General features: G+C 45.4%; 1 long non-coding RNA gene across 1 annotated transcript; it reads right to left on the bottom strand.

Annotated features, from left to right (window-relative positions):
* Positions 1-331: 331 nt before the first annotated feature.
* LOC108582460 lies at positions 332-25,504 on the bottom strand. Its single transcript, XR_001896029.3, has 3 exons — positions 25,027-25,504; positions 5,775-5,951; positions 332-2,668 (listed from the first exon to the last, which is right to left on the bottom strand). It is a non-coding gene; the product is annotated as an uncharacterized LOC108582460 (long non-coding RNA).
* Between the last annotated feature and the right edge of the window lie 30 nt (positions 25,505-25,534).

The following is a 25,534-nucleotide window of genomic DNA, read 5'->3' as shown; positions in this document are numbered from 1 at the left end:
ACCAAGGGAACAGATGTGAGTTATTGATTAGAACTGGCGGGAAGGGGCCGGGTGCGGTGGCTCAAGCCTGTAATCCCAGCACTTTGGGAGGCCGAGACGGGTGGATCACGAGGTCAGGAGATCGAGACCATCCTGGCTAACACGGTGAAACCCTGTCTCTACTAAAAATACAAAAAACTAGCCGGGCGAGGTGGCGGGCGCCTGTAGTCCCAGCTACTCCGGAGGCTGAGGCAGGAGAATGGCGGGAACCCGGTAGGCGGAGCTTGCAGTGAGCTGAGATCCGGCCACCGCACTCCAGCCCGGGCTACAGAGCAAAACTCTGTCTCAAAAAAAAAAAAAAAAAAAAAAAAAAAGAACTGGCGGGAAGGTTGTTCACAGTAACTAGGGACAAGGAAGCAAGGAGAACAAGGAAGTTGAGTTTGAGAACAAAGAATAAGGAAGTTAACAGACTAAATCTTTGAAGAGGAATTTACTGTATAATTTTCCTCTTTCAATTTTTATGGTCCCTCCTCTTCAAACCTTTTTAACATGTCTTGGCTTTGCTGTTCGACTTGATCCTCTGAAAGGAAAAGCTTATCTGAATAAGGTGGAGGAGAGCTAAGGGAGGTTATAGTAAGTGCTGTTTCTATAAGCCTCTGTACTAGCCCACGGATACATGGTATGACACAACACCCGACAAGAATGAGTACACCTATTATGGCTGCCAGAGAAGTAAGAATTGAGTCTGTGATTCCTTTCCATTTACCAAACCACCTTTCTAGCCATCCTGAAAAAGGGTCATTGGCTCCAGAATGTTTAGCTAATTCACTGGATAAAGCAGTAAGGCCTTGTAAGGCCCTTGTTATGCTCCCACTGGGGGCAGTATTGTTTGGGATGAAGGTACAACACTGAGTTTTGATCATAACACAAACTCCACCTTTTTTGGCTAATATCATGTCTAGGGCCATTCTGTTTTCCCAAGCCATCTGGCTAGTAGGCCCTAACTGTTCGGCTATTCCTTTGACAGCATCTCTAGTGTAGTTAATAAACTGCTGCTGGTTATAAAAGATGTAATTTATCCAATCTATATTTTTATTGATAGTTACCCACCAAAATACTGATTCAAATCCTGCAGCTATCTGGTCTTGAGCTTTGAATTTGTCCTGTGGGACTCCAACTGTGTCTAAATAAACTTGAGAGTCAAAAGATCCTTAAGGGGCTTCTCTTATTTTGTGGTGGTGTGGCTTTTCTTTTTCTGGTTGAAGAAATGAAAGGGTGAAAAGGACAGCCAATTGTACAAGAGCACGAGTACCACTCCAGTTACTTGGCAGAGTGTCCAGTAAGGGTCCATCACAATACCACCATACATCCGCTCGAGGATGACTAAGGGCAGACTGATGGGTAAGCTCTTGGAAGGGCTTAAGCTCACTACATCCTGTTAAACTTCCAAGGAATGCCAAGTTCTCCCCTTGTCATGAAAGACATGAGGTGAAACTGACATTGGGAGATGGAAGCTGGATGGCCCTTGGGGGCTGACCCGCAGGGTGTTGAACTTCAGGATACAGCAGAGAGACAGCTTGGCATGATTTATTGCCCCAAACTGTAGAATCCTGGAAGAGAGCTACCATACAGCCCATGCTTGGTCGACTGGAGGACCATCTGAGTGGAAAGGGGACAATCTGGGCCTCTGGCCTGCTGTGCGCACAAGCATAACAATTGCTTTTGTTTAAAGTGTGTACGGAATATTTAATCCATTCCATCCAGGCATTTGCATCTTGATATCCTGTTTCAATTGCTAAAGTTTGTTTTAGGTCATTTACTTCTACAATATCTATTTTGGTTTTATCTTTGGGTGGAGGAAGAACAGAACATTGGGGGATAGTGTAGAAGGAGATGTAGGAGGTGAAGGAATAATAAAACATATCTCAAAAGATCCAATAAGATGTGTCCCTGCTATTTTGGCTCCCATGCCATATAAGCAACTTAAAGTAGGTTTAGGGTCAGTAGAAGTGGGAATGAGAATAGAAATTTGCACTGGATTACATTGGTTATACTGGCAATTGTGGGAGGTACTTCCTTTAGTGAAGCAAATGTATGGTTTTAAGGACACACAACCACCTGATGATGAGGTCCAGCCTTGATAGTTGTCCACATAGCATCATTCCAGCTATGGCAGACCTGTTTTCCTGCATTCGTTAAGGAACAAGGGTCTTGATAGGGGGAGCCTTTTATCTTAAAGGGGCAGAGATATTTCTCTGAGGCTGAGTGTTGCTTTTGACTTTGGAGATCTCCACAGGGTATAACAAGACATGCATCAAAGGTAATAGTTTGGGGTGAGCTTGACGTGGTTACATTAATAATGAGGTGGTCAGCCATAGAATGAGGAAAGAAGAAGGAGTAGTAGAATAGATGAAAGAGAGTTAAACTTTTCTTAGCATTAGTTTGGTAGGGTTTTCCCCTGGGATAACGGCTCCTGACTCCAGAGGTGGTGGTGCTTTCTTGACTCAGGTGTGATGGGTCCATCCTTTTTCTGCTCTCTGGACTGTGGTTTCAGTGGTTAGGAGCAGCAGGTAAGGTCCTTCCCAGGCTGGTTCGAGTTTCTCCTCTTTCCAGCTTTTGATGAGGACATGATCCCCAGGCTGATGTTGAGGTACTGAGAACTCCAGGGGCAGTGCCTGTGTTAGGAGACCTTTGGTTTTAAGAAAAGAGAAAGTAGAGTCTGTCTGATGTAAGGTCTTTATTTTTACTTTTTATTTTTATAAACTCTGTTGGACTTGAGAAAGCTTTTTAAATTTTCTTTTTTTTAAGCAGAATCTGAATATTCAATATAACAGGAAACAGTGCATTTTATGCTTAAGGAAAAGAAACTGTAGCGTATCATGATTCAGGTTTTTAATACATTTCTATTTTTCAGATTGGGATTGAGACAGTTATGTTTGGTTTGGACAGTGACCCCAGCATGATGATTATCTGCATGTCCTTAATATTGATCAGGGTTGTTCTCATGAAAGATCATTTCAAGATCCATACAACCAAGATTTCAGGACTGTTGGCAAAATAGGGGAAAGTAAGTCACTATGGTGATGCAGACACTCAATGTCTGCATCGGGAAACTACTTCACTTGGGTTTATAGCAACCACTTTTTTTTTTTTTTTTTTTTTTTTTTTTTTTGAGACAGAGTTTTGCTCTTTCACCCAGGCTGGAGTGCAATGGCGAGATCTCGGCTCACTGCAACCTCTGCCTACTGGGTTCAAGTGATTCTCCTGTGCCAGTCTCCCAAGTAGCTGAAATTATAGGCGCCCAGCTACTTTTTGTATTTTTAGTAGAGACAGGGTTTCACCATATCGGCCAGGCTGGTCTCAAACTCTTGACCTCAGATGTGATCCACCTGCCTTGGCCTCCAAAAGTGCTGGGATTACAGATGTGAGCCACCATGCCTGGCTTAGATGATTTCTTCACAGCACATATCATTAAAAATGTATCCCAAACACTAGACATTAAATGGGAATATCATACTCCTTGGTACCTACCTTCATCAGGTAGGGTAGAAAGGATGAATCAGACCCTGAAGAACCACTTAACCAAATTAGTTCTAGAAACTTGGTTGCCATGGATTAAATGTCTTCCTATTGCCTTGTTAAGAATCTGAACCGTCCCTCGGAAAGATATTGGCCTTTCCTCTTATGAGATGCTCTATGGATTGCCTTATTTACACTCCACTGCTGACATTCCTACATTTGAAATAAAAGACCAATTTCTCAAGAATTATATACTTGGCCTCTCCTCTACTTTCTCTTTAGAAGGCCTGGGAAATGAAGGCCTAGGTCCCCTAGTTGGAAGCTTGTGTCCTTCAAACAGGGGTCTGGACCCTTTATAGTTTTTGGCTCCCTGGAGACCTTGTTTAGAAGCATATGGGTTTGGAGCCATCTGCTAGAAAGTAGATAACACGAATTTTGCCTTTTGTTTCTGCTTTTCTTCATCTCTCCTCACATACACTTTTTGAGCTTCTCTGAGAAGTTCACTTAGGGGTTGGTTTTCCCAATCTTCTAATTTTTGTAACTTTTAAAAAATACCTGGCCAACTTTTAGTGACAACATGTAGCTTTAATATTCCCTGTCCAAGGAGAGCTTCCAAATTTAGGCCTGCATACTGTCTCATTTACTCCTTTAGCCTGTCTAAGAATTTCATAGGCCCATCATCTTTTTCCTGTTGTATATTAAATGCTTTAGAGAGGTTTAGAGTTTGGGGTACTGATTCTCTAATTCCTTTTATTATCATTTCCCATAGGTCTTGCATATTTTCCCAGTGAGCTGCATTATTATTGTCCCACTTGGAGTCTTGGGTGGGAAATTTTTTATCTGCAGTAGGACATTTTGACCAGGAGGGTGTTCACGTTCCCAAATTGCCATAGCAGCCCTACAGATTATGCTTCTTTCTTCCCCTGAAAAGACGATACCTCGGTTGGACATTAACTTGACCCAAGTGTATAACTGAGGTCCCAATAATTGATCAACTTGATCTGACACCCCATAAGGGTCACCTAACAATGGCTTTGGTTCCTTTTTCAAACTTAGGACTTCTGAACTGGTTAAGGGAGCATTCACAAAGCCAATAGCTCCCCCTCCTTGTGGTACTTCTTTTAAGGGGAAGAGAGTTGGGGTTGACTCCTTAGGTATGGAGGGAAACGGGAAATTCTGGATATTCTTTTTACAGTGTTATACTTCATACTGGAGTCCTTTTAGGGAGGAGTACTTAGGCTGGGAGGGAACAGGCTCATGGGATGATGATTCCAAAGAATCAGGATTGTAAGGAGGAGGAATAATGTGAGCGGGGGAAGGATCTGGAGGGGGATCCAGGACAGCAGCAGCTGCCTGAGGGTAAGGTTTAGGGGCACTGAGTAGGGGAAGATGGTCTAGGGGATCCCATGTGCTGGAGTCTTTAGGCATGGGAGCTGGCTTTCTGACTCTTCATTTTGAGGTGCTAGATTGTGTTTTTCCCTAGTTGTCTTTCAGGGAAAGAGGAGGACAGGTCCCTGCCTCCAACAAAGAGCATAGTCCGGTTCTTCTTGAGAAACCGGGCTTTTATCGTTTACATATTGAATTAGAAGTTGACACATCACATTGTCATTCAACCCAAGCTTTGGCCAGAAGATTGAGGGTTTGAGGAGGGGTCCCTGAGTCCAAATAAAATAGCAATATTTTATCATTTGTTGCCTTTTCTTATGTTTAGTCCTCTCATTATCTTTCCAATATTTCAACATGAGACCTAGGGAACTATCAGGGAGAATATCTTTATTGCTATCTTTATCCTTTTTACTCCTTGTCTTGCTTGGTGTATTTCCTATGTTGGGTCCTAGTTAGGCTCAATCTCTTGTATTAGAGACTTCTTACCTATTCTTCTCTGGAGGCTTGCTGAATGTTCAATCTCTCATACTAAAGACTTCTTGCCTATTTTTCTCTGGAGGCTTGCTGAGGCTGAATCCCTTGTATTAGAGATTTCTTGCCTATCCTTTTGCCCCACCTGCTGGAGGCTCCTTACACCCTTCTCCCTTCACTTCATCTGCTCTGGCCACTTCCCTCGTGCAGATGTTTCAGGCCCCTCTTAGCATTGATGGTGAGTCCCCTGCTGGGACCCCCAAAGGGCCACCCTAAGACATATGAGGTGACTACGGAACCACAGATTGGACTCACTTGCTCTGCACAGCAGTCATGCTTGCTACCATTCATGCACTTTAAACCTCCAGAATATCCCGACCACCAAGGAAGTACTTTGTTGCTGCTGCGATGTTTCTTACCTTAGTCTGTGCACGGAGTTACCTGGTCGCCATGGTGTTGCAAGCCTTTTTCTCCTCACGTTGCTGAGACTCCGGGTTTATTCGTTGCACTGGGTGGGTCCTGATCCCTCACCCTGAGGCCATCTAAACGAGGCAGTGGGACGTGTCTCCTCACGAGAGTTGACTGGAGACCCCTAACTGGAGGAGAATGGGGATCCTGGATGAGCCCCCAGATTTGTTGGAAACAAATGCTCGGTGCCCATAAAGTGAAACCCGCACTCAGGCAAAAGTTTTCCAGCAAGGCAATTTACTTCTGCAGACGGGTGCTGCCTGCATCAATCATGATCGCAAGAGCACACTGAACAAAGGAGGGAAAGGATTTTTATCCCTAATGCAGTCCCTACCTCTGTGTCACTCCCCCAGGGGCTGGGGTCAGACCACACATTCAAAGTTGACCTGATTGGCTATTTGTGAATACTTTTCCAAATAAGGAAGGGAAGGGGGATGTGAGTTACAGTGGCGGGACATGCAGTTTCAGTGGGAAGAATGGGTGCAGAGTGGGTAACCAAGGGAAAGATGTGAATTATTGATTAGAATTGGCGAGAAGGTTGTTCACAGTAACTAGAGGCAAGGAGGCATGGAGAACAAGGAAGTTGAGTTTGAGAACAAAGAATAAGGAAGTTAACAGGCTAAATCTCTGAAGAGGAATTTATTGTATCTTACATTCACCATCCACCCATTGCTCAGCAGAAAGCCTGTGCTTGGCTCAGGGGTTGTGCTATGAGTGCCCACAAAGGCTCTCAGGCATTGGGACATCAGGCGGCAAGTACACATGGTAGCCCTAGGTGTGAAAATGCCCAAGGAGAACATCAAGAGAGGCCACGCTCTCAGCCACCACCTCCAGAGATGATGGTCAAAGAGAGCTGGCTCACTGGATTAGTCAGGTTTCTCCAGAGAAACAGAGATTAGATGATCTATCTATCTATCTATCTATCTATCTACCTACCTACCTACGTACCTACCTACCTACCTGAATGTAAACCAAATATAAAGTCTAAGCCTCCTAACTGACTGAATGGCTCAGTGGCCAAAGGGATTCCAAAGACATGGGAAAAACTAGTTCAGGTCATGATGGGAAGGGAGGAGGGGTCAGATGTTCCTCATTATACTCCCTCCCTTTTGGAGGTTAGAAAAACTGACCAGTATTATCATTAAAATAGAAATCCAAGACTGACAACACAGATTCTGTGTAGGAAATGAGATACCCACTCCAAACTTGGTGGTATAACGTCCCATGACAGATAACAGGCCCTAAAGGAAATCAAAGTATTTTACTCCAAAATTTACTTTTCTTTGACACATTTTGAAATGGCCCTGTAAAGCCATTGTGTGTGTGTGTGTGTGTGTGTGTGTGTGTGTGTGTGTGTGTGTATGTGTAATGGAGTTTCACTCTTGTTGCCCAGGCTGGAGTGCAGTGGTGTGATCTTGGCTTACTGCAATCTCCCCCTCCCAGGTTCAAGTGATTCTCCTGTCTCAGCCTTCTGAGTAGCTGGGATTACAGGCACCTGCCACCACAACTGGCTAATTTTTTGTAGTTTTAGTAGAGATGGGGTTTCATCACATTGGTCAGGCTGGTCTTGAACTCCTGACCTCAAGTGATCCACCTGCGTTGGCCTCCCAAAGTGCTGGGATTACAGGCGTGAGCCACCATGCCCCACAAAGCCATTTCTTGTGCAGAAAATCTACACTCTGTAGAAAATCTACTTCCCTTTCCAGGTCTTTTCCTGATCCAGGAGAGATTTAATTAAGAGTCTGGCACCTTTTAAGGTCTGAGAAGAGACTGTTACCATCTATTATCTCTGAAGCATGCTACCTGGAGGCTCCATCTATATAACAAGAACCTTGGCTTCTACAGCGCCCCTTATCTTAACCCCAAGCATTTCTTTCTGCTGACTTCAACCCTTCAGTCAAAGTTTAACTCTTCCAACTAATTTCCGATCAGGAAATCTTTGAATCTGCCCTATGACCTGGAAGCATCTTGTTTCTAGATATTTTGCCTTTCCAAGCTGAACCAATGTATAGCTTACTTGTATTCATTTATGTCTTTGCCTATAACTTCTGTCTCCCTAAAATGTATAAAATCAAGCTTTAACCCAACCACCTTGGGCACAGGTTCTCAGAACCACCTGAGGATCATGATCCTCACATTTGTCTCTTCAAATATTTTGTCTTTTCAAATATTTTACAGAATTTGGCTTTTTTCAAATCTATCTATCTATCTATCGTGAAAGGAAGATAAATCCTGGGATTTCCAAATCACTAAGCCAAAGGGAAAAGTCAAGCTGGGAACTGCATTAGGCAAACCTTCCTCCCATTTTACTCCTAAATAATGTAGCTACAAAGATAAAAAAGCTACATGTCTCCCTAAAATGTATAAAACCACGTTGTACCCCAGCCACCTTGGGCACATGTCATCAGGACCCCCTGAGGCTGTGTAATGGGCACATCCTTAAGCTTGGCAAAACAAACTTCCTAAATAGATTGAGAGGTTTATTTTGAGGCACTGGTTCATGTGACTGTGGGGCTGGCAAGTCTGGAATGTGCAGGGCAGGTGGCAGGCTGAAAACTCAGAGAAGAGTTGAAGCTGCAGCTCGGGCCCAAGAACAGTTTGCTGGCAGAATTCCCTCCTCCATGGGGGAGGTGAGCCTTTTTCTTAAGGCCTTCAACGGATTGCATGAGCACTGTAGGGGAGGAATAAAATATCTTTCCTCTATCCATCTTAGCGTTCATTGGATGAGGCCCTGCAAATTAGACTAATGAAAGATGGAGAAACAGGAGAGAAACAAACCAAAGTTTGCTAAAGTGTGCTTACACATGCGAGGACTCAGAGATGAGTCATTGAAAAGGGTGGTTACTACTTGTTCTTAGGGCCGGGCACGGTGGCACACACCTGTAATCCCAGTACTTTGGGAAGCTGAGGTGTTACAGGAAAAGGGTCCTGATCCAGACCCCAAGAGAGGGTTCTTGGATCTCGCACAAGAAAGAATTCAGGGTAAGTCCATACAGTAAAGTGAAAGCAAGTTCACTAAGAAACTAAAGGAATAAAGAATGAGTACTCCATAGGCAGAGCAGCCCTAAGGGCTGCTGGTTGCCCATTTTTGTGGTGATTTCTTGATTATATGCTAAACAAGGGGTGGATTATTCATGCCTCCCCTTTTTAGGCCATATAGGGTAACTTCCTGATGTTGCCATGGCATCTGTAAACCATCATGGTGCTGGTGGGAGTGTAGCAGTGAGGATGACCAGAGGTCACTCTTGTGGCCGTCTTGGTTTTTGTGGGTTTTAGCCCACTTCTTTACTGCAAGCTGTTTTATCAGCAAGGTCTTTATAACCTGTATCTTGTGATGACTTCCTATCTCATTCTGTGACTTAGATTGCCTGACTGTCTGGGAATGCAGGCCAGCAGGTCTCAGCCTTATTTCACCCAGCCCCTATTCAAAATGGAGTTGCTTTGGTTCAAACTCCTTTGACAGAGATAGGTGGATCATTTGAGTCCAGGAATTCGAGACCACCCTGGGCAACACGGTAAACCCCCGTCTCTACAAAAAAAATACATAAAAATGAGCCAGGCATGGTGGCATGTGCCTGTGGTCCCAGCTACTTGCAGGGCTGAGGCAGGAGGATCACTGAGCCTGAGAGGCGGAGGTTGCAGTGAGCTGAGATCGCATGGGCGTTGCAGAGAGTCCATATCGCGCCACAGCACAGCACTCCAGCCTGAGTGACAGAATGGGGCCCTGTCTCGAAAAAAAAAAAAAAAAGAACTTAGGCTGAGATTGTTGCATCTCAATAAAGAACAGTAACTTTGTAGAGAATTGACAAGACAAAGGAAAGAGGAGTTAGGCTTTTAGGGGCAGCAAATAGACAAGGTTAATGTCTGGGGAAAAGGCAGGAAAGGGCTTGTGTGAGTAGAGTCTTCCTTGGTGCTATCTCATCTCAGTGATCTGGCTGTTATCCCCTTCCTGATACAGCAAAGTGGGGAGCACCCTCACAAATGGAAATTTGTGCTCTGTTTTAAGGTAGCGAGTGGGACAGAAGAGAGCTCACCTCTTCTGCTTTTTTTCAGTTGCCTTCAGCTCAAAATAATACTTACGCCAGAGCGGCTTGTTCTGGGCGGCACACCCTGAACCCTTTCAGCCCTACCTGTATTATGGAGGGTTATTTACTTTACTCAAAGTCTGGCGACTTAAACATTAATCTCATCTGAAAAATACCTTTCCAGAAAGCATCTAGAATAATGCTTGAACAAATATTTGGGTACCAGACCCAACTAAGTTCACACATGAAATTAATCATCACACTGACAAGTGAAAATGACGAAGACCATTCCAGGAAAGTGGATGATGGGTCCCGGCTTGGATGAGAAAAGGTGGGGCAGGGGTCTGAGTGCACCACAGTGAAGCAGGGAGAGGGAGGCTGCAGCCACATGGTGGAGGGCCCTGAGGATGTGGGGAGTGTTTAGTATTCTGAGAGATATGGGGATGAAATTTTTAAAGGAAAAAAATATATATTTGTGGTGTTAGGTGCCAGGGACTTCTATAAAGATCTTCTAGTTCTACATGGCAGGTGTAAAATGGGGTGCTCTGAGAAAGACTGTTTGCCCTACTGAAGAGCAAAGGCTGGATTCTAACTGCAATGGGGAAGAACAGTATTAAATGCATCAAGTAGCCCTCACTTTACACTTTTAATCCAAAAGGATACTTGAACCGTCACTGATACGCTAACCACAACTTTTTTTTTTCTTTTAGTTTTTTGAGAGAGTCTCGCTCTGTTACTCAGGCTGGAGTTCAGTGGCGTGATCTCAGTTCACTGCAGTCTCCGCCTTCCGGGTTCCAGCGATTCTCCTGCCTCAGCCTCCAGAGTACCTGGGATTACAGGCATGTGCCACCATGCCTGGCTAATTTTTGTATTTTTAGTAAAGACGGGGTTTCACCATGTTGGCCAACCTAGTCTTGAACTACTGACCTCAGGTGATCAGCCTACCTCAGCTTCCCAAAGTGCTGGGATTACAGGTGTGAGCCACCATGCCCGTCCCCTAACCACTACTTATAAACATTTTTTATGTGATGTTAAATGACATTGTATTGGCTTGCACTACAGGCTCCCATAGTACTGAGGCTGTAATAAAAAGCCAGTTTCCACTAGAACATAACTGAAGCTTTTTTCTTTTTCTTTTCTTTTTTTTGACTGCCTGGAAAGTCAGTTTCGCTTTCATAATGACAATCATTGCAAAAATGTCAAGAAACTTTCACCATGTTTTCTCCGGAATGTCTCATACAGCCCTTACCAATTTTTTTTTTTTTTTTTTTTTGAGACAGGGTCTCTGTCGCCTAGACTGGAATGCAGTGGCATGATTTTGGCTTACCGTAACCTCTGGCTCCCAAGCTCAAGCGATTCTCCTGCCTCAGCCTCCCCCCCGACCCCAGTAGGTGGGATTACAGGGGCCTGCCACCACGCCCAGCTAATTTTTTTGTATTTTTAGTGGAGATGGGTTTTCACCGTGTTAGACAGGATGGTCTCGATCCCCTGACCTCGAATGATCCACCACCTCGGCCTCGCAAAGTGATGGGTTTACAGGCGTGAGCCACTGCGCCCAGCCACTGATTTTTAAGTAGCCACCAGGTAGCACTTGAAAGCAGAGAGAGGAAAAATGGACTCTCAGTGATCACAAAAGGCAGGCGGCTCAGGACCGAGGCCAGAGCTGAAATATTTATCAGGAGTCCCCTCCGATGACTGGAAAGTGACCGTTGAGAAAAAGAAGCCCCAGGAAGCGGGGCTGAGTGTGAAGAGGCCCTCCCCACCCCATCTTTGGCTGTGTTTTGGTCTGTGGCCCCTGCAGGGAAGAGCTTCCAGAGGAGCCTCCTTTCTTTATCTGGAACCCAGCAGGGATTCCAAGAGGCTTCTATTCCTAGCTCTCATTACAATATGCATCTCAAACCAGCTTGAGAGCGCAGAAGTACTGGAGAAAACAAAAGCAAACAGTAAGAGGCTGCGGGCTCTGGCAGGGTGTGGATGCCCTGCAGCAGTCTTTCCACTGCTGCCCAGGTGTTGGGGGGGTGGTGTGGAAAGTGCGGCGTGGCCCGGGGTCCAGCTGGTCTGTGCTGCTCCCCCAACCCCACCTCCCAAGAACTATCTTCCCAAAACGTCTGCTTCATCCTGCTCTTTCTTCTCTGAATATGGCGATGGCTTTCAACTCGAGGACACCCAACCTCAAAAAAACCCAAACTGAGCAGTACACCTAATCTGTTCCGCAGATGGTTTGTTTGTTTGTTTTTCTTTTTGAGACACAGTCTTGCTGTGTCACCCAGGCTGGGAGTACAGTGGCGTGATCTCAGCTACACTGCAACTTCTGCCTCCCGAGTTCAAGACATTCTCCTGCCTCAGCCTCCCAAGTATCTGGGATCACAGGCACCTGCTATCATGCCCGGCTAATTTGTATTTTTTAAATGGAGACGGGGTTTCACCATGTTGGCCAGGCTGGTCTTGAACTCCTGACCTCAAGTGATCCACTCGCCGCGACCTTCCAAAGTGCTGGGATTACAGGCGTGAGCCACTGTGCCCAGCCCTCCAAATGGTTTTGAAGGAAATGCCACCTTCTCACCTCCATTCCCCTCCTCGCTGTGGCAGCAGCCCCTCACCCGCAGAAGCCAGCTTCCACCATGTGTCGTGACAACCTGTTCTCCTGAAACATTATGAAGCTCACACTGGGCTCTGGGTCACGCCTTCCCTGGGGGCCTGGCATGCGTGAAAAAAGCTAGCTCCTCACAGAGAAGGGGCTAAAATCAGGCTCCGGTCACACCAGTGGCCTCTAAGCTTTCTGCGAAAGACAAAGGATTATTTTTCAGGGATCTTCTTAAAATTCAGGAGTTTGTCCCTCTATGAGCAGGCATTTTCATTTTCTAGCGGAAGCTAAGTGTGTAGGTAGAAAATTGAGGTACATGTCAGAAATTTCTTTTTTTTAGGACGTGAAGATAGTTCAACTAAAAAAAAAAAGGAAGAGAAATGAACCCACATCCTTTGCCCAGCGGCAATCTCATTGACCCAATGGAAACCAATAACTGCTTTCATTTCCTGCAGATTTACTTTCTATAGAAACATGCTTTTGTGGAGCATGCAGCAGTAGGGCAGACCCGGGGCTGTGGTAAGCACTGGTAGCGGCTTGCAGGGCTTATTGGCCCTGAGCTCCCCTGGCTGTGCTGCTGGCCTGTGGTCCCTGTGTTCCTGCAGTTAGCGCCTCAGAGTAGGAAGGCAGGTGAGGAGGCCAGCCAGAGACCTACACAGGAGGCCCTGGGTACTGTCAAAACAAAAACTGGGCTGGGCGTGGTGGCTCACACCTGCAATCCCAGCACTTGGGGAGGCTGAGATGGGCAGATCACCTGAGGTCAGGAGTTCGAGACCAACCTGGCAAATAGGGTGAAACCCAATCTCTACTAAAAATACAAAAATTAGCTGGGCATGGTGGCATCCTTCTGTAATCCCAGCTACTTGGGAGGCTGAGGTGGGAAGATTACTTGAACCCAGGAGGTGGAGATTGCAGTGAGCCAAGATCACACCACTGCACTCCAGCCTGGGCAATAGATTAAGACTCGGTCTCAAAACAAAACGAAACAAAAACTGTACCAGACAGTTAGATAGGTATAGAAGACTTTACTGCAGGTTATGACCATGGAGGAGAGAGGGTAGAACTCAGTCTGAACTCAGCTTTGCTGAGACAAAGGGCAGAGGGCTTTTAAAGGCCTGTAGCCAGGCACGATGGTTTATGCCTGTGATCCCAGCACTTTGGGAGGGTGAGGCAGGACGATCGCTTGAGCCCAGGAATTTAAGACCAGCCTGGGCAACATGGCAAAACCCCATCTCTATAAAAAATACAAAAATTGTCCAGGCACCATGGTGCGTACCTGTAGTCCCAGCTACTAGGGAGGCTGTGGTGGGAGGATTGCTTGAGCCCAGGAAGTGGATGCTGCAATAAGCTGAGATTGTGCCATTGCACTCCAGCCTGGGCAACAGAGTGAGACTGCATCTCAGTAAATAAATAAATAAATAAATAAATAAATAAATATTAGTGGGAATGGTGGCATGCACCTATAGTCTCAGCTACTTGGGAGGCTGAGGCAAGAGGCTTACGTGAGCCCAGGAGGTTGAGGCTACAGTGAGCCATGTTTGTGCCACTGCACTCCAGCCTGGGAGACAGAGACCCTATATCAAAAAAATAAAATAAAATAAATAAAGGCCTGCAGAGAGGAGTCCTTGGGCCATCTGTGTGTGCTAATGGGCTTTACCCAAAGGAAAAGTAAACTTCTCACATCTTTAAGACAGGAAGTAGTTTTACAACTTGGAGGTTAGGCTCCTACCCTCTCACAGTCATTGGGAGATTATAGTTCAAAGAAAGGGTTTCTAGGCCATGAAGAAAGATATTCCTGGGTTGTAATGCTGGCAACAGGCCTTTAAAAACGATTTACATACACCTCAAAGGGACAGAGAAAGAACTTACAACCAGTTTTCTAAAGAAAACCGTCTGAGAAAAGATAAGTCAGGGCCCTGGAGGCAGGAAGAAACTGTCAAGCAGAGGGCATGTTAGGGCTACATGGGCCAGCACCCCATCCCCCACCCCAGCTGCCACGGCTGCCTCCCTGGTGGGGCTGCATCCCAGGCAGAGGCTCACTGGCCACTGGAGCCCTCTCTGTTTGGGTTTGTGTCAGGCCAGAGCTGCCCACTGGCCTTCAGGTATGACCAAGGAAGCCAGAGCCCAGTGGGAAGATGACTTTGGTGGCACATTTCACCTTGTCCCCAGAGCTCCTGTTAAAGGACAATATCTTCATGACACCTGCCCAAGCTCGGTGGGGACCGTCACTGCAGGTGCAGGAGATGCTGCACTGGGGTCTTGCAGTGGGCGAGAGAGATTGAGTCCAACTCTGAATAGAGCATGGGCAGGTGGGATTTTACAGCCAAGGAGCAGCGTGGAGGTCAGTGGATGGAGAATTGCTAAGAAGTGTCAGGGGTGAGGGGGATTCTGGCTAAACTGACCTAATAGGATTCTCGCTGAAGACAGGCCTGGGTGACCAGATGTCACCTGAAACCGATCAGATATGGAGGGTGATCAGACATCGAGGGTGGGGGTTCTTGCCAAATTAGATCTTACAAGGCCTAGGAGAAGGTTCGGGAGCCTGACTCAAGTATGGTCAGGGCAACAATCTTTGTCACTTCCCAGTGATCCCTTCCTGCCTCCTTCCCTCATTGCACAGAGTCTCCTCTGAGAGAACCCAAACTAGCTCCTGACCTTGGTCAAGGTACTGGGCTAGACATGGGGGAAAGACTTGGATACTCAGGGTAGGCCACCATCACCAAGAGGGAGCAGTGGCTGCCACTCATTTTGTCCAGGAGAGAAGCAATTACTGGGCTGATCACTGGCCCCTGGTGCAGAGAGCCCCAATGGTGTGCAGAGCACACCAGATATTTTCAGCTCCAGGCATAAAAAGAAGCCTGATTTTGAGCTCTTATCTGACACTGCAGTGGCTGGTTGGGTTGGCACACGTCCGTGTGCCCTGGGTGGAGGGAAGGTGCCATTTCCCATCTGCACATGGGTCCTCTGAGCCCACAGGCTCGATTCTTCAGTACAAGTAGCTACAGGGTGACAGGAGAGAAGGTAACCCAGATGGTTCTGCACGTCTCTGGTTTAGCTACTAAAGGATTGAGTATACAAACAGACAATGGCCAGACTGTATTAAAAAACAGAGCCCAGGCCGGGCGCGGTGGCTCAAGCCTGTAATCCCAGCATTTGGGAGGCCGAGGCGGGCGGATCACGAGGTCAGGAGATCGAGACCATCCTGGCTAACGTGGTGAAACCCCGTCTCTACTAAAAATACACAAAAAAAACTAGCCGGGCGTGGTGGCGGGCGCCTGTAGTCCCAGCTACTCGGAGGCTGAGGCAGGAGAATGGCCTGAACCTGGGAGGCAGAGCTTGCAGTGAGCCGAGATCGCGCCACTGCACTCCAGCCTGGGTGACACAGCGCGAGACTCCGTCTCAAAAAAAAAAAAAAAAAAAACAGAGCCCTGCCCCACAGTCTGCAGCAAGCTGCCCAGGAAGCCAATGCTTTCTCTACAGGAACCAGCCCAGGCAGGCAGTCCATTACAGGGCAGACTTGTAGGAAGTCAGACTGCTATCTCTAGTGACAATCCAGGAAGCCAACCAATAACTCCTGTAACAGCTGGCCCCAAATGGCCAGGGCTTGATCAGTAACTGACAGCTTCCCATTTTTTGTTCCTGTTTCCAACTTAGGACCAACCAGAGAATGCCAGATATGCTTGTCACATTTGACCTCAACTCCTCCTCCCACCGTTGATTCTGTATTACCAGGAAAGGGGTCAACACACTTGCCAAAAGGCCGCACATGCTTCTGGGAACTGGCTGAGCTCATGGCCTTGGCTAGTCTAGAGGCGCTAGAATGCGCTCCCTGGTCCTGCACACAGACATGGACTTGAAAAGGCCCAGTGCTTCCTGCACCTGGGCCCTCAAACACCTCTTTGTTTTAAGTGGTTTTTTTTGTTTTGTTTTGTTTTGATTTCCTTCCTTCCTTCCTCCCTCCCTCCCTCCCCCCCCTTTTCTTTTCTTTTTCTCTATTCTTTTCTTTTCTTTTCTTTCTGTCTTCTTTCTTTTTTGAGACAGGGTCTCACTCTGTCTCCCAGTGCGGAGTGCAGTGATGTAATCATGACTCACTGCAGGCTCAGCCTCCTAGGCTCCAGCAATTCTCCCACCTCAGGCTCCTGTGTAGCTGGAACCACAGGCATGCACCACCACGCCCAGATAATTTTTTTATTTTCAGACACGTGGCCTTGCTATGTTGTGCAGGCTAGTCTAGAACTCCTGGGCTTAAACTATCCTCCCATCTCAGCCTCCCAAGGTACTGGGATTACAGGAGTGAGCCACCATGCCTGACCTGCCATGTGCATTGTAGAATTAGTTTACTGAAATTGAAAAAACCCCACAAAACCTCAACATTTTATTGGTATTCTATAAACCTTCCAGATTATTTTGGGGGTGAACTGATATCTTTACAATGTTGTTATCCCATCTTTGGACAAGGTCTATTTCTCCATTTACTTACTCCTTTTTTTTTTTTTTTTTACTCTGTCCCCTAGGTTGGAGTGCAGTGGTACAATCTTGGCTTGCTACAACCTCTGCCTCCCAGGTTCAAGCGATTCTCCTGCCTCAGCGTCCCGAGTAGCTGGGACTACAAGTGCATGCCACCATGCCTGGCTAATTTTTGTATTTGTAGTAGAGATGGGGTTTCACCACGTTAGCCAGGCTGGTCTTGCACTTCTGACCTCAGGTGACCCACCTGCCTCAGCCTCCCAAAGTGCTGGGATTACAGGCATGAGCCACCATGCCCAGCCCACCCTACTCAGTCTTTTACAACCTTTTTAGACTTTCAAAATTGACTCCATTAATATCATGTGCTTTTTGGGATTGGTTAATTCCTACCTGCTTTATAATTTTACACAGTTGTACATCTGTGAAGAGGAACACTAGTGATTTTTTTTTTTTTTTTTTTTTGAGATGGAGTCTTACCCTGTCACTCAGGCTGGAGTGCAATGGTGCAATCTCAGCTCACTGTAACCTCCGCCTCCCAGGTTCAAGCGATTCTCCTGCCTCAGCCTCCTGAGTAGTTGGGATTACAGGTGTGTGCCACCATGCCTGGCAATTTGTGTGTTTTTTTTTGTTTTTTTGTTTTTTTGTATCTTTATATTAGAGATGGAATTTCACCATATTGGCCAGGCTGGTCTTGAACTCCTGATCTCGTGATCTGCCAACCTCGGCCTCCCAAAGTGCTGGGATTACAGGTGTGAGCCACTGCACCTGGCCCCACACCAGTGATTTTTATGAGTTAATATTATTCCTGGAAACCTTTATAAACTCTTCTATTTTTTTTTTTTTTTTTGAGACAGGGTCTCACTATGTTGCCCAGACTGGAATGCAGTGGCACAATCATGCAGCCTCAACCTCTTGGGCTCAGGTGATCCTCCCACCTCACCCTCCCAGGTAGCTGGTACTACAGGTGTGCACCACCACACACTTGGCCAATTTTTTGTAAAGATGGGGTTTCTCCATGTTGTCCAGGCTAGTCTCAAGCTCCTGGGCTCAAGCAATTTGCCCACCTCAGCCTCCCAAAGTGGTGGGATTACAGGCATGAGCTGTGATTTGGCCTTACCTCTTCTAATAGTTTTCATACATTACATGTTGTTGTGTTGAGATTTATATGTAAACTATCACAACTCCTGCAAATAATGACAGTTTTCTCTTTTTCTTTTCCAATACTCATTTGGATGGCAACTTTAACTTCTTAATGTCTTGTAACATTGGGTAACACCCCCAGTACTACATTGAAAAATAGCACTAACAATAGGCATAATTGTTTTGCTTCCAGTCTGAAGGACAGTCATCTGAAATTTCTGAATTACCTATTTTTGTTGTTGTTGTGTTTTTTAAAAATGTAATGTTTATCAAGGTGAGGACATTTCTTATTTTTTATATTCTGAGAGTGTATTAATTTAAATCATAAATAGGCATTGAGGAAACACATTAAGAGAAAGACCTGCCACTCAGGAACCAGGGAATCTGACCCAGGAGGGACTTGCAGGGGATTCCTGGGATGATGGCAAGGGAGGAGCTGGAGGGCATGGGGCTGGCCCAGAGCACCGCTGACAGTGTAGATTAGTGACATGCCGATGGCGTGACCTCGGCTGTATTTCCTCCGCCTGGCCTCACTTCATCCTCAACTACTTTCAAAGCCTTATTTCTCTGGCCTTTCCATTGGCTTTAGTGGCTCACCAATAGCCCTCCAATACCTTCAATAAATTTCCTTAGGATTGGCAGGAACATTTTCTACTAACTGCACCAAAAACTTAAGTAATACAGAAAGTGAGTTACAGAAAGCAAACTGTTAAAGAAATGTGGGTTGTGTGGGCTTAGCTGTCTGACTCAGTAGTCACAAAAGGCAATGAAAATCCACTTAGTATTTAGGGACACAATGCTGACATGGCATTGGACAGCTTAAGGAAAGAGAAAAAGAAACCTCCAAGTCTTACATTCTGAAATTGAGGCGCAAAGTGTAACCCACGGTCCTTTTGAAATGATGAAGTTCAGTCCTGCAGATTGCTGAATTATAAAGTCCATTGAGTTTACAGAATCTTAGTATCACTTAGGTGAAGGTTAGAGCATTGCTCAAAACTCTTAAGAATTAGATTAGGGATCTAGAAGAGAAGCCAAAGCATCCAGACTACTCTCAACCCCGCCTCCCCTTGCTCCCAGGTCCTCCTTACTAGCTCACATCCTGCCCTCTTCATATAACCCGAACTTCTTTCCTTGCATGAAGACCCTGAAGGCCTCTTGCTCAAGCAAGTTCCATTGCATGGAGAAGTGGCTCCTCACTCACCCGTCCTTGCATGTTACCCTGATGATCTCTGAACTATCTTTGATTACACTCAGATCTTCACATGTCTAGGGAATCAACTGCAAAGTCAAATCCTAGAATAGGCCAGTCTGGGCAACTAAGTGACACCCCGTCTCAAAAAAAAAAAAAAAAAAAAAGTCGTTACAATAGAAAACTCTTGATAGCTTCCCTCACCATTGGCAAAAAAGCCAAAAGCAATAGCAAATCCATGAGGGAAATTCAGAGGATGTTGGCCGTTAGTGACCAAAGATGCATGGATGTTGATTCCTGTGATAGTCCTATTTAACCTCCAGTTTGACCAGCATGAAAAGTGGATGGATGGTGGATAATGACAGCGGCTTATGACTCATTAATAATCACAGTTGCTTTTCCAGATGTGAGCTTTGTAGTGGAGCAAATCAAAACACCCTCAGGCATATAGAATGCAGCTACAGATAAGGAAATGTTTTTTTCTTAATCCCAAATTAACAGGAAACAACCGAGAGGGTTTTTTTGACCATGAAGCACATCTTCCGTGTCTTGCCTTGAGGGTTTCAGGGGTCTGGCTCTCCCCAGCCACCTGCTGTGCACATCCCACAGGACACCATCTGAGACCTGCATCACCCTGCCCTTGAACATCCTTGCAAGTAAGGTTGTATGAGATAAATGAGAATGGTCCCACACTTTGAGAAGAGTTTGGGTTTGGCTTACACACACACGAGTCTCTGCCATGCCCCACCGTGAATGGAGCTGTCAAGAATCTGGTGGACGAGATGACCCACTTGACGAAATGGGTCAGCTGCTAACCCAGTGCTCATGGATAAGATGTCAAGGAAGGCACTGCCCAATCGGGGGTGTTAGCCGTGATTAATTCTGCGACTGACCTCAGAATCTGAGGCAGAATCATGACAAAATTAGAGGAAAAGAATGGACTTCAGCCGGCAAGTAGCAGAAAGATATACACGGCTGTGGGACAGGGAGTGGTTACTGTAGGGTACATTTTTGTGGCTACCTAGGAGAAACATTCAGCCGTGCTGGATAATTCCCTGATTTCGGGAGAACCGCCCCTTTCCTCCCAGGATGGCATGGAGTGGGCCAGATGCTTCCTGCCACACTCTCTGGACCACCGCCTGTGGTGTGTCCTCCTGGGACTCGAATCTTGAGGGAGTGATGGAAAGATGGGGACAGTAACGTTGTTCATTTGTGGTGGCAGCAGCCAGGCCAAGGGTCCAGGGCCTGTGTGCCCAACGGTCTCCAGTTGACCCCTACAGTCTGAGCATGACTGCCTGGCCCCTCTTCCTTCCCTACTTCTTCTTTTATTTATGTATTTTTTTATTGAGACAAAGTTTTGCTCTTGTTGCCCAGGCTGGAGTGCAATGGCACATCTCAGCTCACCGCAAACTCCGCCTCCCCTGGGTTCAAGCAATTCTCCTGCCTCAGCCTCCCGAGTAGCTGGGATTACAGGCATGCGCCACCATGTCCGGCTAATTTTTGTATTTTCAGTAGAGGCGGGGTTTCTCCATGTTGGTCAGGCTAGTCTCAAACACCCAACCTCAGGTGATCCATCTGCCTCAGGCTCCTAAAGTGCTGGAATTACAGGCGTGGGCCACTGTGCCTGGCCCCTTCCCTACTACTTAAACTGGGGAGAGGTGGTGGGAATGACTCACCCTAGGTGAAGGCAGTAAGAGGATACATTCTCAGTAAAGAATTTTAAAGGCTGTCCTGCAATCTTTCCACGTTCTGTGAGCTACCATGTCTCTTTTAAAAAATATCTCTTTTGGTGGGGCTAGTCTCAAACACCCAACCTCAGGTGATCCATCTGCCTCAGCCTCCCAAAGTGCTGGTGGCTCATGCCTATAATCCCAGCACTTTGAGAGGCAGAGGTGGGTGGATCACTTGAGGTCGGGAGTTCAAGATCAGCCTGGCCAACATGGTAAAATCCCATCTCTACTAAAAATACAAAAATTAGCCAGGTGTGGTGGCGCATGCCTGTAATCCCAGCTACTCAAGAGGCTGAGATGGGAGAATCTCTTGAACTTGAGAGGCAGAGATTATAGTGAGCCGAGATCATACCACTGCACTCCAGACTGGGTAACAGAGTGAGACTCTGTCTCAAAAAAACAAAACAAAACATAACAAAACCTCTTTTTATGATCAAGCCAACCGGTTGTTTTCTGCTGTATGCAGAAAAGAACCCAATACTGTGCATTTTTCTATCTTCAGAGTGATCACCTAGGTATGAATTTTTATGAAGAAACTTTTGTTTGATCTACAGAAATTCCTTACATTTGACTTGTTTCATTTTCTTCTATTAAATTCCAGAAAATTGCCGGGCATGGTGGCTCATGCCTGTAATCCCAGCACTTTGGGAGGCCGAGGTGGGCGGATCACCTGAGGTCAGGAGTTCGAGACCAGCCTGACCAACATGGAGAAACCCTGTCTCTACTGAAAATACAAAATTAGCCGGGCGTGGTGGTGCATGCCCGTAATCCCAGCTACTAGGGAGGCTGAGGCAGGAGATTCGCTTGAACCTGGGAGGCGGAGGTTGCGGTGAGCCGAGATTGCGCCATTGCACTCCAGCCTGGGCAACAAGAGCAAAACTCTGTCTCAAAAAAAAAAAATTAATAATAATAATAATAAATTCCAGAAAATTAAATTCAACAACTTTATTTAAAAATTGCATACATAATATAATCTGATTTTTGTGAAAAATTTTTTATTCTTCTATCTGTGTTTAGGGACGCACCGAATGTTGTTCACTGGGTGCTACCTAATACTGTTGTTGGCTGATGGGAGTTAGGATGATGGTTTATGTTCTTTGTGTTTTTTTCTGTTATCACCTGTATTTTTAAAAAATAATCATCAATTATTTGAAATAAATAATAATGTTAAAAAAGCATATTCTCAAAAATTTAATAATGTGTAAGAAAGTAGATTACAAAATTGCAGGCTCATGCCTGTAATCCCAGCACTTTAGCAGGCTGAGGTGAGTGGATCACTTGAGGCCAGGAGTTTAAAACCAGGCCTGGCCAACACGGCAAAACCCCATCTCTACTAGAAATACAAAAATTATCCGGGTGTGGTAGTATGTACCTGTAGTCCCAGCTACTCAGGAGGTTGAAGCAGGAGAATCGCTTGAACCCTGGAGGCGGAGGTTGCAGTGAGCTGAGATGGTGCCACTGCACTCCAGCCTGGGCGACAGAGCGAGACTCCGTCTCAAAAAATCAAAACAAAACAAACCTGCATATTATGCTATTATACAATTATATAAAGAAAAACGATTGGGAATAATTACATTTAAATGTTTCTAGTTATTTCAGAGAACTGAGAATTTAAGTGAATTTTTTTTTTTCTTTTTGAGACTGGGTCTGGCTCTGTCACCCAGTCTGGAGTACAGTGGCATAATCTTGGCTCATTGTAACCTCCACCCACCGAGCTCAAGCTGTCCTCCCACCTCAGCCTCCCCAGTAGCTGGGACCACAGGCATGAACCACCATGCCAGGCTATTTCTGTTTTGCTTTGTTTTGTTTTAATAAAGACAGGGTCTCACCATGTTGCTCAGGCTGGTCTCAAACTCCTGACCTCAAATAATCCACCCACCTCACCTCGGCCTCCCAAAGTGCTGCGATTACAGGCATGAGTCACTGCACCTGGCCTAAAGGTGATTTTTAAAATAGCTTTTATAGATTCTAAGTTTTAAAAAGTTAATATATGTATTACTCCTTTGAATTAGGTCAGGGTTTTCCCGAGAAATGGAAGCAATAGGATGTGTGTATATATAGAAAGAGATTTATTATAAAAAAAAAATTGGTTCATACAATTGTGGAGGCTGAGAAGTCCCAAGATCTGAATCAGCAAGCGGGAGACCCAGGAGAGCTGGTGGGATATATAGTCTCAATCCAAAGGCCAGAGAAGACTGATGCCGCCCCCTGAAAGGCAGTCAGGCAGAGAGAGCACATTCAACCTTCATCCACCCTTTTGTTCAACTGAGGCACTCAACAGATTGATTTGATGATCCCACATTGGGAAGGGGCAACTGCTTCCCTCTGTCCACCAATGCAAATGCTAATCTCATCTGAAAACACCCTCACAGACACACCCAGAATAATGTTTAGCCAAATATCTGGGTACCCCACGGCCCAGGCAAGTTGACAAATAAAATTAACCATCACACTCATTATAATGAAAAAAAAAAAAAGTCACTGAAAAGACACAGAGTGATCTTTCAAAAGAAGCATTTGGACAAGTTGAGTGGCTGCTTATTTGAACATTTTTACAAAGTGTGGAGGGAGGGAACCACATGTTGAGACCTTTCTCAGGACATCAGTAAATATTCTAGATAACCCCACATCTTTGTGTTTGTGGAGGGTATTCAATATCAGAAGTGGCGAGATAGAGAGTCCTGGGATCCAAGCAACCTCTGTTTTGATTTTAATATCTTCTGTTCATGGAGTTGCCAGGGTCAGCCTGCTACGGTACTGGGTACTTTTTTAGATGTGTGGAGGGGGTATGACTCCCTGTCTCCAGATGAAGAAATGAAAGGTCCAACACAAGTAAAGACAGAAGATTTAAACCCAAGTTTGAGTCACCATTTGAAAGGAAAATAAAGAATGGTTGCTGGGGTGGTTGACAGCTTGTTTCCTGGGTCTGAAGCTTCATCTCCTGTCTCTCTTTGATGCTGGACAAGAGCTGGTGGAATTTTTCTTTCTAATCAGGGCATTTTTATTGCAACACACACGTACAAAATTGGAATGTATTTTACATGTCCTTCAATGGGCTTGAAATATTAATTTCCCAGCTATTTAAGATAAAATTGATCGTAGAAGCTCAGAGATTGGAGAACAAGGTGTAATGAGTGAAGCAGTGAATTACGCACCCCAGGGCTGCTGTCTACCTCCACTTCCAGGGCAGGTGGAGAACAGCCACTGTGGCAGGGACGTCTGTCTTTGCCAAAATTCACACCATCCCATGTCTACTAAATAAAAATCATCTATTAAATCTTGTAACACAGCCGTTTTCTTTCAAACAGAGAGTCTTGGGGATTTCCCATACTTAGAATTAAATTAAAATAATCTATCCCACCAGATGTTCTGCTTTTGTGTCTGGACTATGTGAAATGGTGAGGAGAAGAAACGTTTCTGCCAAGTGCCAACACGTTTTAAACACTGAAGCAAGATAGGCTCTAATTTGCCTTAAGATTCAATATTTTTTATTCAGCCAGGTAAGTTTTTAGATTCTTAGACTAATGGCAAAGAACACATCCCAATTCTTAGCCTTCTTTTTACTACTGGCTACACCACAATGATTTTAAGCACATTTTAACATGTAGCTAGTAAGGTATCCTCCTAATCCACACACTTGGGGTTTTAGCACATTGAATTTCTTCTACAACTTCCCTCCTGGACATGGCCCACTGTCTTCCCCATGGCAAAACCTGTTTACAAGTCTTTTATGACACTGAGTACCATTGCTTATGACACTCAGAATTCATGGTTTTGAGATTCAAAAGTCTTTTCTTCCAAACTATTATTTCTGCGGAGACCTTCAAAGTCCATTTTAAGACTCAATATACTATCCCCATAGGTTTCTCCCACCCCCTCCTCTAGGGCAGTATTCTGTGCAAGAAATGTGCAAGGGGAAAAGAAAAGGCACAGACAATATTTTTAAGGGTAAACAGCCTTTACCCCAAGTATATGGCAATACACATATAATAAGCAAATGATATAATAAGCAAATTACAATGGGAAGGGGAGACAGGAAAAAATATATATATATATATTTACACTCACCAGACTATGGAGGATTCATCACCAGACCAGGAAGCAACAGCCTGAGCTCCAGCGTCGGCCACCAGTCCGTGCACGATGAGGAGGGTCTCATGAAGCTTCGGCGCAGTCTGGGGCCCTAGCTCTCTTTGTAACAAGTTGTTTGGCATGAGGCCCAGTCATGAGGGCCCTTTGTGACTGGGCTCAAGGAACACAAAAAGGTCAACTTGTTTTTGCGATTGTCTGTTGTTTTTCAATAAGTAACACATAGGAATAGTTTGAAATAGAGATTTCTCTGAAACAGGGCAGGATAAATGCCTCAAGTGACTCACACAACCTGTTCCCGGACTTGGTGACCATTGTTTGTGTCCACATTCAATTGAGTTCAAATTTAATATTTAACTTTTACCCCACAGGCAGGAAGTGAGGATGTCAGCAGGGAAAAAAGGAATGACTGGATATGAAAAACATACTGGCCAATGTCAAACTAGACCAAAAGCATTCTTTGAGTTTTGCCAACTTCATGAGTTTT

This window comes from Papio anubis, chromosome 13, assembly GCF_008728515.1.
Source record: "Papio anubis isolate 15944 chromosome 13, Panubis1.0, whole genome shotgun sequence".
NCBI lineage: Eukaryota > Metazoa > Chordata > Mammalia > Primates > Cercopithecidae > Papio > Papio anubis.
Note: the sequence above shows the minus strand (reverse complement) of the source record. Positions and strands in the feature narration are given on the sequence as shown.